We start from the raw sequence: 14609 nt of genomic DNA, 5'->3' as shown, positions 1-14609 counted from the left end.
TTTCTAATTAGTTAGAGAGACTTGCCCAAGGGAAGAGTTACAAAATTGACAGATCCTGGAGTTTTTGTTTGTATGATGTTATTGTTGTTGGTTTTTTTCCTGAGCCTGAAGGGGCCTTTGGTATTATTTGGCGTCCACTGCCAAATACCACTGTTCACAAGATTGTTAAATTTATAAAACAAATCCCAGATCTAGGTGCATATTTAGGTCTATATTGAAAATAACTTCATAATAAAATTGATCTGAGTTAATTTCCGAGATTTGTGAAAGACCAAAGTTAACTTTGACTTTATGAGGGATTTTCAGTGTTTTCTCTGAGGGGTAATGTTGAGGCTGAGATCCAGTTTACTGCAGTTTTTTGTGTGTTTGTTTCGAGGCTTGTACATCCCAGTGTTGTGTCTGAGACTGCAGCCTCCAGTGCCAATTGCCAGTTATTTCTCTCTATTTTGACTCCTGGCATTTTTTTCCCTTCTCTGTTTGCATATGGTATTCCATTCCATATTTGAGAAGTTGTTTCCTCAGGTTGAATTTAGATGGGTTCTTCCCATTACATTAAGTCTTACCTGTAGTGTTGAGAAAGTATATTATAGACGTTATTGAAGTGTCTTAAGTTCACAGAAGGATCCTTAGAGCATACAGTCGGCTGTAAGCTAGGAGATCTTTTTTTCTCTAATTCTGATTCCATAAATCATTCAATGTGTTAGTAACTCCACTTTGAATAGAACTGAGCTATCTCCCTTACTTTTCCTCATCTTGCTCTTCACCATTGTAATTTGCTTAGACATAATATTTTTAGAATAATTCTTTGTTAACTTTTAATATATAAAACCTGCATATGATTTTAAAATTACAGAAGAGTTATCTTCCCAGTGCAGCAAGCACAATTTTCTGTTCCTCTGGAGGAGTACACACACGCGCACACACATACACCCCTTTGTTCTACCTCAAACTCAGTGCTCCAGACTGACGTCTTTGTCCTATGCCCGTCACCAGTTCTCCTTGCCAGTCTCTCCTTTGTGTCCCTGGGCCTCCTGTTTCCCCAGTTGCCCAGACTTGGGAGCCCATTATATGCTTTGGCTTCTCACTCTACATTACTCCCTTTATCTACACCACTGTTGTGGAATATTTTTTTCTTTCAAATTATTTTTCATATGTGGCTGTTCCCAGTGAGCCTGTTTTGTATTTTCTTCTCCTGAATTACTGTTGTGATCTCGCAGCTGCTTTATTTGATTCCACCTTCCCCCTGAATCTATTGGCTTATCTTTCTTAAACACTACTGGCCCTCAGAAATCTTTGGTTGCTCTGTAGTGCTGCTGGAATTACGCTCGTTTGCTTTTTCAAGGAAGGCCTTTTATAATTTGGCAGAGCCCTAGCTCTGTGTCTGAATCCCCACAGTTCTTCAAGGACGCTTGTTCCTTGCTACCCAGGTGGGTCCCTTCGGTATCCCATTGACCTCTATGCCTTCCTCCCATTGTTTGGAATGTTCTTCCCCTTTGTAGCCTTCATTGCTTTTCTTATCTTCTAAAAGGTAATCTATAATTTGTGTCATCTTTATATTTGTTATTTTCGTCAGTAGCATTGTTAGGTTTTTCTTTTTCTCTCATCGCACCTAGCATAGTTTTAAATCCATGTAAAAGCTCATTTGTTCATAGTGTTGGAACCAGTGTTTGCTAAAGTCTTCTAAGAGCCTAAACTTATTTCTTCAGGGAAGTATTTTCAAACTTTCTGTATTCACCTTTGGATGAATCAGGCAAAGGATAGAATGTTTCATCTCTTCAAGGAGATTTTTAAAAAATGTAATGTGTGTCAAGATAGATTTTTTTTTTTTTTTTTTTTTTGTGAGGAGGACCAGCCTTGAGCTAACATCCAATGCCAATCCTCCTCTTTTTTGCTGAGGAAGACTGGCCCTGGGCTAACATCCATACCCATCTTCCTCCACTTTATATGGGACGCCGCCACAGCATGGCTTGCCAAGCGGTGAGTCGGTGTGCACCCGGGATCCGAACCGGCGAACCCCGGGCCGCCGCAGCGGAACGTGCGCACTTAACCGCTTGCGCCACCGGGCTGGCCCCTGAAGATAGATTTTTTAATATAACTGTTACTGCAGTGTTTGTCAGGCTCATGGTTGCCGAGCAGATGACTGAGAACCAGACGCCTGCAGGAGGCGGAGCACATGCAGCCAGGAGCAGACTCGATGGTTGAAAACACTTGGGAGAGTTTAACTTTCACCGCATGTAATACTTCATAGGACGCTGCACTGGTTAACCTCTTCTGATAAAATGTCAAAAAATACATCTTAAGTCCTATAAAACTCTTTAAGTGTTTTAAAATATCAAGTCTATGAATTGTGACATCTTCCCTGCCAGAACAGTTTGCCTTGGTGTTGCTGATGTAGCTTTAATCGTGGAATGTATCTGGGAAAGGTAGAGTAAAAGTGAAACTTGATATTTGGAATTTTCTGCTTTCTTTGTGAAGTGTGCTAGTACTCTCAAACAATAATGATACTTAAAATAGCATTTCTAAGGTTAATTCTTAAAGTGAATTGAGTCAGAAAAAGGTGTCGTACATTCTCTTCCTTTTCTATTGAGACTTGCTACAGTATTTTCTTACTAATAGTGTTTTAAGTGCTACTTGTGATACAAATAAAAGCACTGTTCAGTTTCCTTATTTTCAACCATGCTTAAGTTTTAAATTTTTATTTATTTTGTCCTGGGTGTGTTTATGAAGACAGACTCCTTTTACGTTGAGCCAGCAACTGATCAAAGAAGAATCAGCAAATATATATGAACTATTCAGTACTGCCTCGGATAAATGTAAGATGCTTAAGGGATACTAAAACGTATGCAGTATGTTTCCCATAAAAATAATTCATAATTAGAGATGCATTCAGTGTTCAACTACGGTGGCCACACGAGGTTCATGATGGACAGGAATGTGGTTGGATGATGTCTGGTAGGTAGTCGCCTGAGGATTCAGTAAGGTATCATGAAAAATTCTGGGAATAAGTGGAGTGAGGCTGGGTTATGAAGGACCTGGATAGATTGTCATAGGCAGTTTGACTTGATGTAAACTTGGTTTAGACCATTTGTTGGTTATTGAATTTGAACAGCACAGGGAAATTTTAAGAAAATTCTGAATGCAAAATATATTAGAATTGCAGCGAGAACTAAGGTAGAGATTAGCTAGAGCGCACAAGAATGGAGACAAGCAATCCCAAATATAATTAAAGGCTCTGAATAGAATAGAATAGAATGTTTATCAACATAGTTAGATAGAAATAGGAATCCACAGATTTTTGCTAATTCAGAGGAGAACCTCAGACTGGGAAGAATGTTTAGAGTAATGATGAGGACTTCAAGTGCTTCTAAAGACTATCACATAACACTATATATTTAACAGTGTACATGAGAATAAAAACAACACAAAAATTCTCATTTATCAGAAAAAATAGTTTTAAGTTTTAAAACATTTAGAAAGCATTATGTATTCAGAATGCTGATGCCATTCTCAGGAGTGGATAGGATTTAAGATGAGGCACCTTTCTTGACATCAGTGAATTGGCCTCCTAACACTGTAACTAATCTAGAGAAATTTATTTAATTTCTGTTTATATGGAGACAGGAGTTTTCTTTCTCTGAATTTCAATAGGATGACATTTTCAACCACTGCTCGGGCTGCTTTTTCATGTATAAAATGTGTGTGAGAGGTGGGGTTGAATGAGAGTTTAGATAACCTCTACTACTCGATAACACCCCAGAAATTAATGATTCCATCTATATGATAGTGTACATTTGAGTGGTAATTCAGGGAACTCACCTGCTTGCACTTTAAATGCCAAACCATTTCCTCCTGACTCTCTGATATATATATATATATTTTTGTGTGTGTGAGGAAGATCAGCCCTGAGCCAACATCCATGCTAATCCTCCTCTTTTTGCTGAGGAAGACCGGTTCTGAGCTAACATCTACGGCCAATCCTCCTCCTTTTTTTTTCCCCCAAAGCCCCAGTAGATAGTTGTACATCATAGTTGCACATCCCTCTAGTTGCTGTATGTGGGATGTGGCCTCAGCATGGCCTGCGAAGCAGTGCGTCGGTGCGCCCAGATCTGAACCCGGCCGCCTGTAGCAGAGCCCGCGCACTTAACCGCTAAGCCACAGGCCGGCCCCTGACAGTCTGATATTGATGATAGGAGGAAAAGCCCAAGAAGATGAGTAAGTTGCTTCGTGTCGTGAATACAGTGATTTAGGGATGCAGCAAAATTTAGTTGAATGAGAACATCTTCCAGAAGTAGGCAAGTCTGATACTTACCTAATTCACTGACCAAGAACTAATCACAACTGCTTTGAGTCTCGGTTTCCTCACCTGTTAAGTGGGGACACAGGAATAAGCCCTGCTTCAAAGGCGGATACTGAGTGTCAAATGGAATATTATATACAAAGTGTTTAGCAGGGAGCCTGGACATAGGAAACGGCAAGTGAGAACTGCTGGCACCACTGCTGTTAATATTATGGGTGTCAATATTAATAATTATAATGATGATTGTCTTAAATAGTTTTCTGTTGTTGTCTCTTGATTTCCCATGGAGAGAGGTGTACACACATTTCCCCATCAGCAGGAGTTCAGCACCCCACTCACTGTGTAGGTGTGCCATATCCAGGGGTTTGAGCCCTGCAGACACAGCCACAATCATAGCTGGGATCCCATAGCCAAAAGGATACAGAAGCCTCTTCTTGAGTCTTTTTGTGCTGGTGTAGTTGGCCACTTTGAGGTTCCTAATGGTGAGGAGGAGCTGCTGTCCTTCCAGGAGCATCCAGGTGAAGGAGGCCAAGTCGAGCTAGTGCAACACCCTTGCGATGATGGAGCACAGCACCTGGAGGGGAGGGGAGAGTCACTGGAGTGCTTGATGGGCACAAAGAGCACACCACCTGCTACTCCTCAGGGCTGTCTCGGGACACATTTAGTGGGAGAAGTTTGCTTAGCTTTCTTTGAATGTCCTTCTTTTGTTTAGATTTGTTGGCAAATAAATCTAGGATGTAATTTTATTCCCACTGTAGCATCACATTTGAACTGCTGAAGAGAGATATAAACTTAGAAACAGTAAATTTACAAATAAATTTCACAATTTATATTTGTAACTATAAAATATTGACACAGGACAAGGAAAGTATTCAATGTGTTAGAGGTTTAAGAACTAAAATAATCCCCGTTGTCTGCCTCCTTAGGTGGGCTGTCATTGAGTCTGAAGTCTTCTTCTAGAAAGACGTGATTCCTGCCCCAACTACAAAGGTTTACAAAAACCAACTCTTCTGGAAAACTTGTGGCCAGCTAACCCCCCTGTGTGTCTCATTCCTATCACACTTGATCATTGTTTGAAATGTTTCATTTATTATTTTCCATGCTCTCATTCCCACATGACTCCATGTTTCCTCAGCCCAGGCCCAACCACTTTGTACCTCACTTCCCTCAAACCTGTTCCCCTGGCCCTGTGAATTTCCTGCCACATCTTTACTGAACTCTCCTCCAGCTCCTTGATTTCCCTCAAATCTGATTCTCCTTTGGAGATGCTACTTCCCCTGCATCTATCTTAAGTAGATATCTCTTCCATGTAGACTATGCGCCTTAGGGTCTAAAAGTGGGTCAGTTCTCTTTTTACTCATTAACACACTTTCCTGTCTATTATTCCTGCACAGAAAATCCTGCCATCCAGCTCCAGCTGTGTCATCCTTCACCCTTTCTTATCCTTGGCACTTCCTAATTACTGAGTGACTCCTGTTATGCTTTTACAATTTGAGTGCCTGCCCAGTTTCTGCCATTGTCCTGGATAAATTCAGTATCCAATGCCTTGGCTTCTAAATTTCTTGACCCTTACCTACAATGATCTACATTTCACTTTGAACACCTATTTCCATGGCCACACCATACTCCTTGCCATTAAATTCAGACATTCTTCTTTCTAAACTTGTCCTTCCAGGTTTTTAAACGTGCAGTGACACCAAACATCCTTGTTCTTAAACTTTGCCAAGACATCGGGCTTGATCCTTGTGCTTTCTCCACACTAGTCTATTCCTTCTTTTGTTCATGTCCTTCCCTGTCTATCCTAGACCTCAACTTATACTGCTTCAGCCAGTCTTGGCAATTATATTCAACTCCCTTGCTTTTTTTTTTTTAATTTTTTGTTTATTGCAGTAACATTGGTTTATAACATTGTAAAAATTTCAGGTGTACATCATTGTACTTCTGTTTCTGCATAGATTACATCATGTTCACCACCAAAATACTAATTACAACCCATCACCACACACATGTACCGAATTATCCCTTTCACCCTCTTCCCTCCCCCCTTCCCCTCTGGTAACCACCAATCCAATCTCTGTCCCTATGTGTTTGTTTATTGTTGTTATTATCTACTACTTAATGAAGGAAATCGTACGGTATTTGACCTTCTCCCTCTGACTTATTTCACTTTGCATTATACCCTCAATGTCCATCCACGTTGTCACAAATGGCTGGATTTCATCGTTTCTTATGGCTGAGTAGTATTCCATTGTGTATATATACCACATCTTCTTTATCCATTCGTCCCTTGATGGGCACTACAATGAGATATCACCTCACGCCCATCAGAATGGCTATAATAAACAAGACAGGAAACAACATGTGTTGGAGAGGATGTGGAGAGAAGGGAACTCTCATACACTGCTGGTGGGAGTGCAAACTGGTGCAGCCACTATGGAAAACAGTATGGAGATTCCTCAAAAAATCAAGGATAGAACTACCATATGATCCAGCTATTCCACTGTTGGGTATTTATCCAAAGAACTTGAAAACACCAATTTGTAAAAGTACATGCACCCCTGTGTTCATTGCAACTCCCTTGCTTTTTAATTCTTTTATGAAACTCAATTGGTAAAACTCTATTACCAGATAAGCCTAACTTTCTGCCTCCTTTATTCCGATTAAGATACTGCCTAAGAACTAAAATAATGTATTTTATGGTCTCTGACTAAAATATGTTAACGCTGTGTAGAAATTCTTCTACATTTCCTTTTTCTTTTCTGTTTTTTGTTTGTTTGTTTGTTTATTGTGGTAACATTGGTTTATAACATTGTATAAATTTCAGGTGTACCTCATTATACTTCTATTTCTGCATGGATTCCATCATGTTCACATGTTCACCACCCAAATACTAATTACAATCCATCACCACAGACATGTGCCTAATTATCCCTTTCGCCCTCCTCCCTGCGCCTTTCCCCTCTGGTAACCACCAATCCAATCCCTGTCTGTATGTGTGTGTTGTTGTTATTGTCTACTACTTAATGAGTGAGATCATACGGTATTTGACCTTCTGCCTCTGACTGATTTCACTTTGCATAATACCCTCAATGTCCATCCATGCTGTCATAAATGGCTGGATTTCTTCATTTCTTATGGCTGAGTAGTATTCCAGTGTGTATATATACGACATCTTCTTTATCCGTTTGTCCCTTGATGGGCACTTAGGTTGCTTCCCAGTCTTAGCTATTGTAAACAACGCTGCAATGAACACAGCAGTGCATGTATCATTACGCATTGGTGTTTTCACGTTCTTTGGATAAATACCCAGCAGTGGAATAGCTGGATCATATGGTAGTTCTATCCTTAATATTTTGAGAAATCTCCATACTGTTTTACATAGTGGCTGCACCAGTTTGCACTCCCACCAGCAGTGTATGACACTTCCCTTCTCTCCACATCCTCTCCAACACTTGTTGTTTCCTGTCTTGTTGATTATAGCCATTCTGACAGGCGTGAGGTGATATCTCATTGTAGTTTTGATTTGCATTTCCCTGATAGTTAATGATGTTGAACATCTTTTCATGTGCCTGTTGGCCATCTGTATATCTTCTTTGGAGAAATGTCTGTTCAGGTCTTTTGCCAATTTTTTAAGTGGGTTTTTAGTTTTTTTGTTGTTGAGATGCATGTGTTCTTTATATATTTTGGAGATTAACCCCTTATCAGATGGATGGTTTGCTAATATCTTCTCCCAGTAGTTAGATTGTCTTTTTGTTTTGTTGGTGGTTCACTTTGCAGTGCAAAAGATTTTTAGTTTGATGTAGTCCCTTTTCCCAGTACCCTCCAAAGTGAAAACCTCATTTTTGTTCTCTATCCTGCCTCTTAGTCTTGCTTGGGTCCCCCTGTCTGTTGTTAGTCGTGGTTCTTCTCTTGGGCACCTTCTTAAATGCATTTAGATATTATCAAGTCTCTTTCATTTTACTAAAACCAAATACCTCACTGGTCTCAAGTTCTGCTCCAAATTCATCCCAGTCTCCTCCTCCCTCTTCAAGAGTGCTGCCTTCTTCTTTTCCCTCTTCCCTCCACAACCCATTCGGTCCTCAGCCCTCCCCCAGGACCACCCAGCTTCTGCCTGACTACTGCTCTTAAACAGCTTTCACCAGATTCACCAATGGTCACTTTTGGGTTTGACCATAGAAACTGTTCACGCTTTATTGTCTTGAACCATTGCAATATTTGACACTGAAAACTCTTCCCTCCCTGGCTGTGCTCTATCTTTTTTTTTTGCTTTGTTTTGCCTGTCCTTCAGAATTTCATCCTCAATACCCTTCTCATTCTGCGTCATTATTCCCAAGAGTTTTCATCTTCTCCCTGGTTTCCATTACCTCCAGTTGGTGTGCTAATTATTTCCAGGTGTATTCTTGCCTGAGCACTAGATCTATAGAGGGAATTGTCCTCTCACCACTTCAGTTTGGATCTGCCAAGGATATCTCAACATGTCTCAAAGGGATCTGATCTAATGAGCTCCTTACACTGTATTCTGTGAACAAGACAATCATCCATCCATTCTGTTGGCCAAACCTGCATTCTGGGTGTCACTCCTGATAAATTCCCCAACCTCATCCTCCACATCCCAGCAGTGAGTAAGTGCTGTAGATTCTGCATCTTCTCTCACACTCAAATCCATTCAATTTCCTTCTTAGTTGCCACCACCTTAGAGCAGTTTTCAGCCTTGAACATTTCTCTACATTCTGTTTATTCAGGTTTAAAGGCTAAGATACCACACAACACCCAGAACACCTGGAAGGTGGTATTGCCTCCTCCTCAATCCCAGCATATATTCCGTGTTAGTGGCTCTCAGAGTATGGTCCCTGGACCATCAGCATTAATATGACCTGGGAGCTTGTTATAAATATAGGTTCTCAGACTCTATGCCAGACCTACTGGATCATAAAACCTAGGTGTAAGGCTCATTTTTTCAAAAGCCCTCTGGATGAGTCTGACACATGGGAAAGTGTGAGAATCCTTCTTCCAGGTAAACTGAGCTACCTAAGGTTACCCAAATAGGTTGAGACCCAGCTCACATCCAGGCCTTCATCAGGTCTCTCTGGAATACTTTTTCCTTCCACTCACTAACTTCTTCCACTAACTAAAGGACACAGCTTAGACATAAGTTCCTTCAGGGAGTCTTTCTTAATTTTGACAGTGGTAGGTGTCTCACCTATGGGGTCCTGAATCCCTGTGTGTTTGCTCCTGCTGTGAAAACAAGTTCTTTAGGTTTTAATTGGATGAGGACAGGAACTGTGTATCCTTAGTGCCTAGGAAAGTTCTAGGTCCAGAGTTGGCCCTAAATAAATATTTGTTAAAGTCAATGAATGCAGCCAATTAAATTAAATTATGTAAATCACACAACTTGACCTATACAAAATGCTTTGCAAATGGCAGCAACAAATGAAACATTTTTGAATTTTGCCATCAGGGTATTTCTTGTCACATCACATCTCCATATACCTCTTTTCTCCTCATTGGCAAGCTCTCCATAAAGAAGAATGAGCTAAGGTTAGTTTTTCTACCTTGGGATTGGTTTGTTTGGTTCCCATGAGGAAGAGCAGGTGGTCCAGGAAGAGGCAGAGTGAGAGCTGCAGGTGGAGGGAGGTGCGGGTGTTCTGGATAGATCTGCACAGGAGAAAGATGAGGGCCGCCATGAGGAGACACAGCAGAGAGACACTCAGCCCCACATAGGTGATCACAGTCATCACAGGGGCTTACTGAATCCAGCAAAAGAAAAGAGATATCAACTCATTTTGGACCTTCATATTCTTTAATAAATTTACAATTATTGTAAATAGGGTAAAATTGCTTAATTTATTATACAGTCTTGATCTGGAGTACCATTCAGCACTTAAAAAATTATGTTTTCAGACCACTTATGGATATTAGAAAGTGTCCATGAAAATTTACAAAGCTGTATATATACTACATGGATCAGGGTCTCTCAGTCTCAGCGCTGTTGACGTTCTGGGCGGGATGATTCTCTGTCGTGGAGGGCTGTCCTCTGCATTGTAGGATATTTAGCAAAACCCTCTGACCCACTAGATGCCAGGAGCACTCTCCCTCACCAAGTGGTGACAACAAAAAATGTTTCCTGCCATTGCCAAATGTCCTCGAGAGGGCAAAGTTGCTCCCAGTTGAGAACCACTGATATGGAGTATGGTCACACATTTAAAAAAGAATACACGCATAAAATTACAGGATTTATTTTTTAAATCAATTTTCATTATCTCTGGATTGTAGAGATCTTTCTTGTTCTTTGCAATTTTGTATATTTCCCATTTTAAAACCAGCAAGCATACATTGTCTTAATTAAATAAAATCAATATATATTTAAATCCTTCACTGAATATAAATTTGGAATAAGATTTATTTTATAAAAAATGTAATTATCAGACTCTAATTGCTTAGTAATACACTTACGACCGTGCTTTCATCACTCTGGATGCCATAAGTACTGCAAAACTGGAGAGGCGACTGCAGGAACATACCGTTTGTGTCACATACAAAAGATGACATGACAGCCTTCATTGAACTAGGCCATTTTGTGCCAGTAGACACATAGAGGCCTTTCAATTTCATTTTTCGTCTGAAAAGAGAATAATAACCTTGTTATATTGTATTTTACAATCACTTCAGTCAGTATATGTAAATATATATATCAATATATGTAAATCTACTAGAGTTAACAATTTATGTATATTTGAGGGTAAAACACAGGTATAATTGCTGCTCCCTATTGTTGATTGAATAATCCCTCCCACATTTGCTCCCTCCCTCATATCTCTACTCCTCGACTATAATTGTGTCCTATGAGCCCCAATCTTATCTTTGTATGAATAACTTGAACAGGTCTAGCCCAAGGGATGGAAAATTATGACCCGTGGCAGATGTGAACCGCTGCCTGTTTTCATGTGCCTCTGAGCTAAGAATTCGTGTTACTGTTTCAAATAGTTGAAAAAATAAAAGAACAATATTTCATGACACTTGAAAATCGAACAAAATTCAAATTGCGGCGTCCATAAGCGAAGTCTTGCTGGAACACGCCTATTCGTTATGTAGCTGATGTTGCACTACAGTGGCAGCATTGAGTCATTTTGTCAGACCATACGGTTAGCAGAGGTGAAAATAATTAGCGTCTAGTCCTTTACTAGAAGAGTTAGCTGGCCCTGGTTTGAGCCCACCAGCCGTGACTGACCAGCTTTAGACCAACGGGAGAGCTTTGCGTCCACAGTGGGGAGAAGAACTATTGTTTGTTGAAAACCTGCTGAGTGCATCAACTATGTTATATCATTAAGTTACCACAGCAACCCTGATGAGGAAACTAAATCTCAGAACATCAAAAACTTGCCTAGGGGCCAACCCCCTGGCATACTGGTTAAGTTTGGCCAGCTCCACTTTGGCGGCCCAGGTTTGCAGGTGTGGTTCCTGGGTGCAGACCTCCACCACTTGTCAGCCATGCTGTGGCAGTGACCAAAGATTGGCACAATTGTTAGTTCAGGGTTAATCTTCCTCAACCAAAAAAGAGAGGAGGATTCGCAACAGATGTTAGCTCAGGGCAAATCTTCCTCAGCAAAAAAAAAAAAAACACCTCGCCTCAAGGTCAGGCTGCTGGAAGAGTCAGAAATGGACCTACTGTTTCTCATCAAAGCAGTTTTCACTGGACTCTTTCTTTTTGGCATAAAATATCTATGATGCCCTCTCTGGACCCAGCAGCTCTTGCAATAATAAACAGGTAGCAGCCATACTTAGTGGGATATACTGACACGTGAGATGCCCTTGTATTTGTTTCATAAAACATGTTCTTGGGTCAGCCCTGGTGGATCGTGGTTAAGTTCGCGTGCTCCACTCCGGTGGCCCAGGGTTTGCAGGTTTGGGTGCCGGGTGCAGAGCTACACACCACTCCTCAAGCCATGCTGTGATGGCATCCCGTATACAAAGTGGAGGAAGACTGGCACGGACATTAGCTCAGGGACAATCTTCCTCAAGCAAAAAGAGGAAGATTGGCAACAGATGTTAGCTTAGGGCCAATCTTCCTCAATAAAAGAGAGAGAGAGAGAGACATGTTCTTAAAATCTGAAGTCCAGTGCCAATATTTAAAATTTATTCTAGGATATGAGAGACTTGAAGAAAATATTGAGTCAGTTGTTCTAAAAATGTCAGGAAATTCTTCAAATGGAAAAACTATCTTTTATAGGCAATAAAAGACTAATTTGAACAACTTCCTTTTTCATTTGTAATTACAAATATTGTTGCAGGTTGTAATTCTCTTCCTATTTATTACCTACTCTGGGGCCGGCCCTGTGGCATAGCGGTTAAGTGCGTGTGCTCCAGTGCTGGCGGCCTGGGTTCGGATCCGGGCGTGCACCGATGCACCGCTTGACAGGCCATGCTGTTGCAGTGTCCCACATAAAATGGAGGAAGATTGACACGGATATTAGCCCAGGGCCAGTCTTCCTCAGCAAAAAGAGGAGGATTGGTGTAGATGTTAGCTCAGGGCTGATCTTCCTCAACAACAACAACAAAAAAAACAGAAGGTAGCTCTGTTTTTGTAGTTAGAATATCTTTTGGAAGTGGCATCAGACCAGGTGCATGGCTTACTCAGTTACTAGTCTTCAAGAATCTCACCACACTCATGTTCATCACGATCCAACAAGCCCATCATAGGGTTGGTTGGAGTGGATACCAGAAAATTCCAAGAGCTAAAAGTTTCCTGTCTTGTGCCCACCTGTATATGTTGAAAAATGAAGTTAGCAGGAGCATCCAGGAACCCATTCTTCATGTATCCTGTTGTGCCACTCACTACCTTGGAGTTCAGATAGAGTTTGCCCAGCTCCTCATCAATATTTAGGTGTTCCTTAGAGATAAATCTGTCATCCATGATGAATCCAAAGCAATAATAGGAAATAAAGACCACTGCTCCTGTGTGGAATGAAGCAGACAGATTAACGAGGTCTCTAAGGAGACCAGTTTAGAAAAAAAGCAGAGCCAGAATTATGCAGTCATTAGAGAATTTATTAGATAAGACTATTAGCAATCAGGGGCTGAATCCAGATGGACAAAAACAAAGTTAGATCATCAGATCAAAAAAGTATGAAATATCAAGCAGGGACACCAACAAGATGATGGGCTAGGAAGTTCCAGCCAGTGTCCCTTCACAGAAAACTGATGTAAGGAACCAACCACGCATGCAAAACCTTTCTCAGAGCTCTTGATTCCAGATGAGAGATTACAGCACCCGACTGGAGCACAGAAACAGGAAAAGATGCACTGAAGAAGGTAGGAAGGATAGTTCCATTCTACCTGGGTCACCCATTGCCCAAGCCCCTGCACCAAAAAGCTGAGAGAGATCCCCTCCACACCAGAGCTCTTCTTGAGGAAAAGAGAGTCAAATGAGCATCCAACTTCTCTGTTGACCTAGGCTCCAGGCCTGCCCCAGTGAACCCCAGTGCCAGGCTGGCCCCCGCAGACCTGGTTTACAGGCCTGCACCAGTGGTCCCCAGCACAAGGCTAGCCGTGTGAACATAGGCTTCAGACCTGCCTCAGTGCCAGGCCAGCCTCTGGGGACCCGAGGAGGTGAAAGACCTGTACATGAAAACTATAAAACATTGCTGGAAAAAGTGAAGAATTACAAATCAATGGAAAGATATCCCATGTTCATGGCTTAGAAGAATCAAATTGTTAAAACGTACGTACTACCCAAAGCAGTCTACGGATTCAATTTAATCTCTATCAAAATTCTAATGGTATTTTTCATGGAAACAGAAAAAACAACCCTAAAATTCTTATGGAACTGTAAAAGACCACAAATAACCTAAGTAATCTTGAGAAAGAAAAACAAAGATGGAGGCAACACACTTCTTGATTTCAAAGTATACTGCAAAGCTGTAGTAATCAAAACAGTATGGTACTGGCCTAAAAACAGAAACATAGGCGAATGGAACAGAATAGGGAGCCCAGAAATAAACCCACAGATATATGGTCAACTAATCTTTGACAATGGCACCAAGGACACACACGGGGAAAGGATAGTATCTTCAATAAATGGTGCTGGGAAAACTAGAAATCCACATGCAAAAAAATGAAATTGGATCCTCATCTTAAACCATACAGTAAAATCAATTCAAAATAGTTTAAAACTTAAACATAAGACCAGAAGCCATAAAGTTCCCAGAAAAAAAATTGGGAAAAGCTCCTTGACGTTGGTCTCAGCAATGATTTTTTTGGATTTAACGCCTAAGCACAGGCAGCAGAAGCAAAAATGAACAAGTGGGACCATATC

At 40.9% G+C, this 14609-nt stretch overlaps 1 pseudogene; it reads right to left on the bottom strand.

Moving 5' to 3' along the window:
- Positions 1–14609, bottom strand: part of LOC131402237 (adhesion G protein-coupled receptor E1-like) — a 637417-nt pseudogene that overhangs the window by 40447 nt on the left and 582361 nt on the right.

The sequence above is a fragment of the Diceros bicornis genome (assembly GCF_020826845.1).
Source record: "Diceros bicornis minor isolate mBicDic1 chromosome 35 unlocalized genomic scaffold, mDicBic1.mat.cur SUPER_35_unloc_1, whole genome shotgun sequence".
Taxonomy (NCBI): domain Eukaryota; kingdom Metazoa; phylum Chordata; class Mammalia; order Perissodactyla; family Rhinocerotidae; genus Diceros; species Diceros bicornis.
The sequence above is the reverse complement of the archived record's forward strand: the minus strand, read 5'-3'. Positions and strand labels throughout refer to the sequence as shown.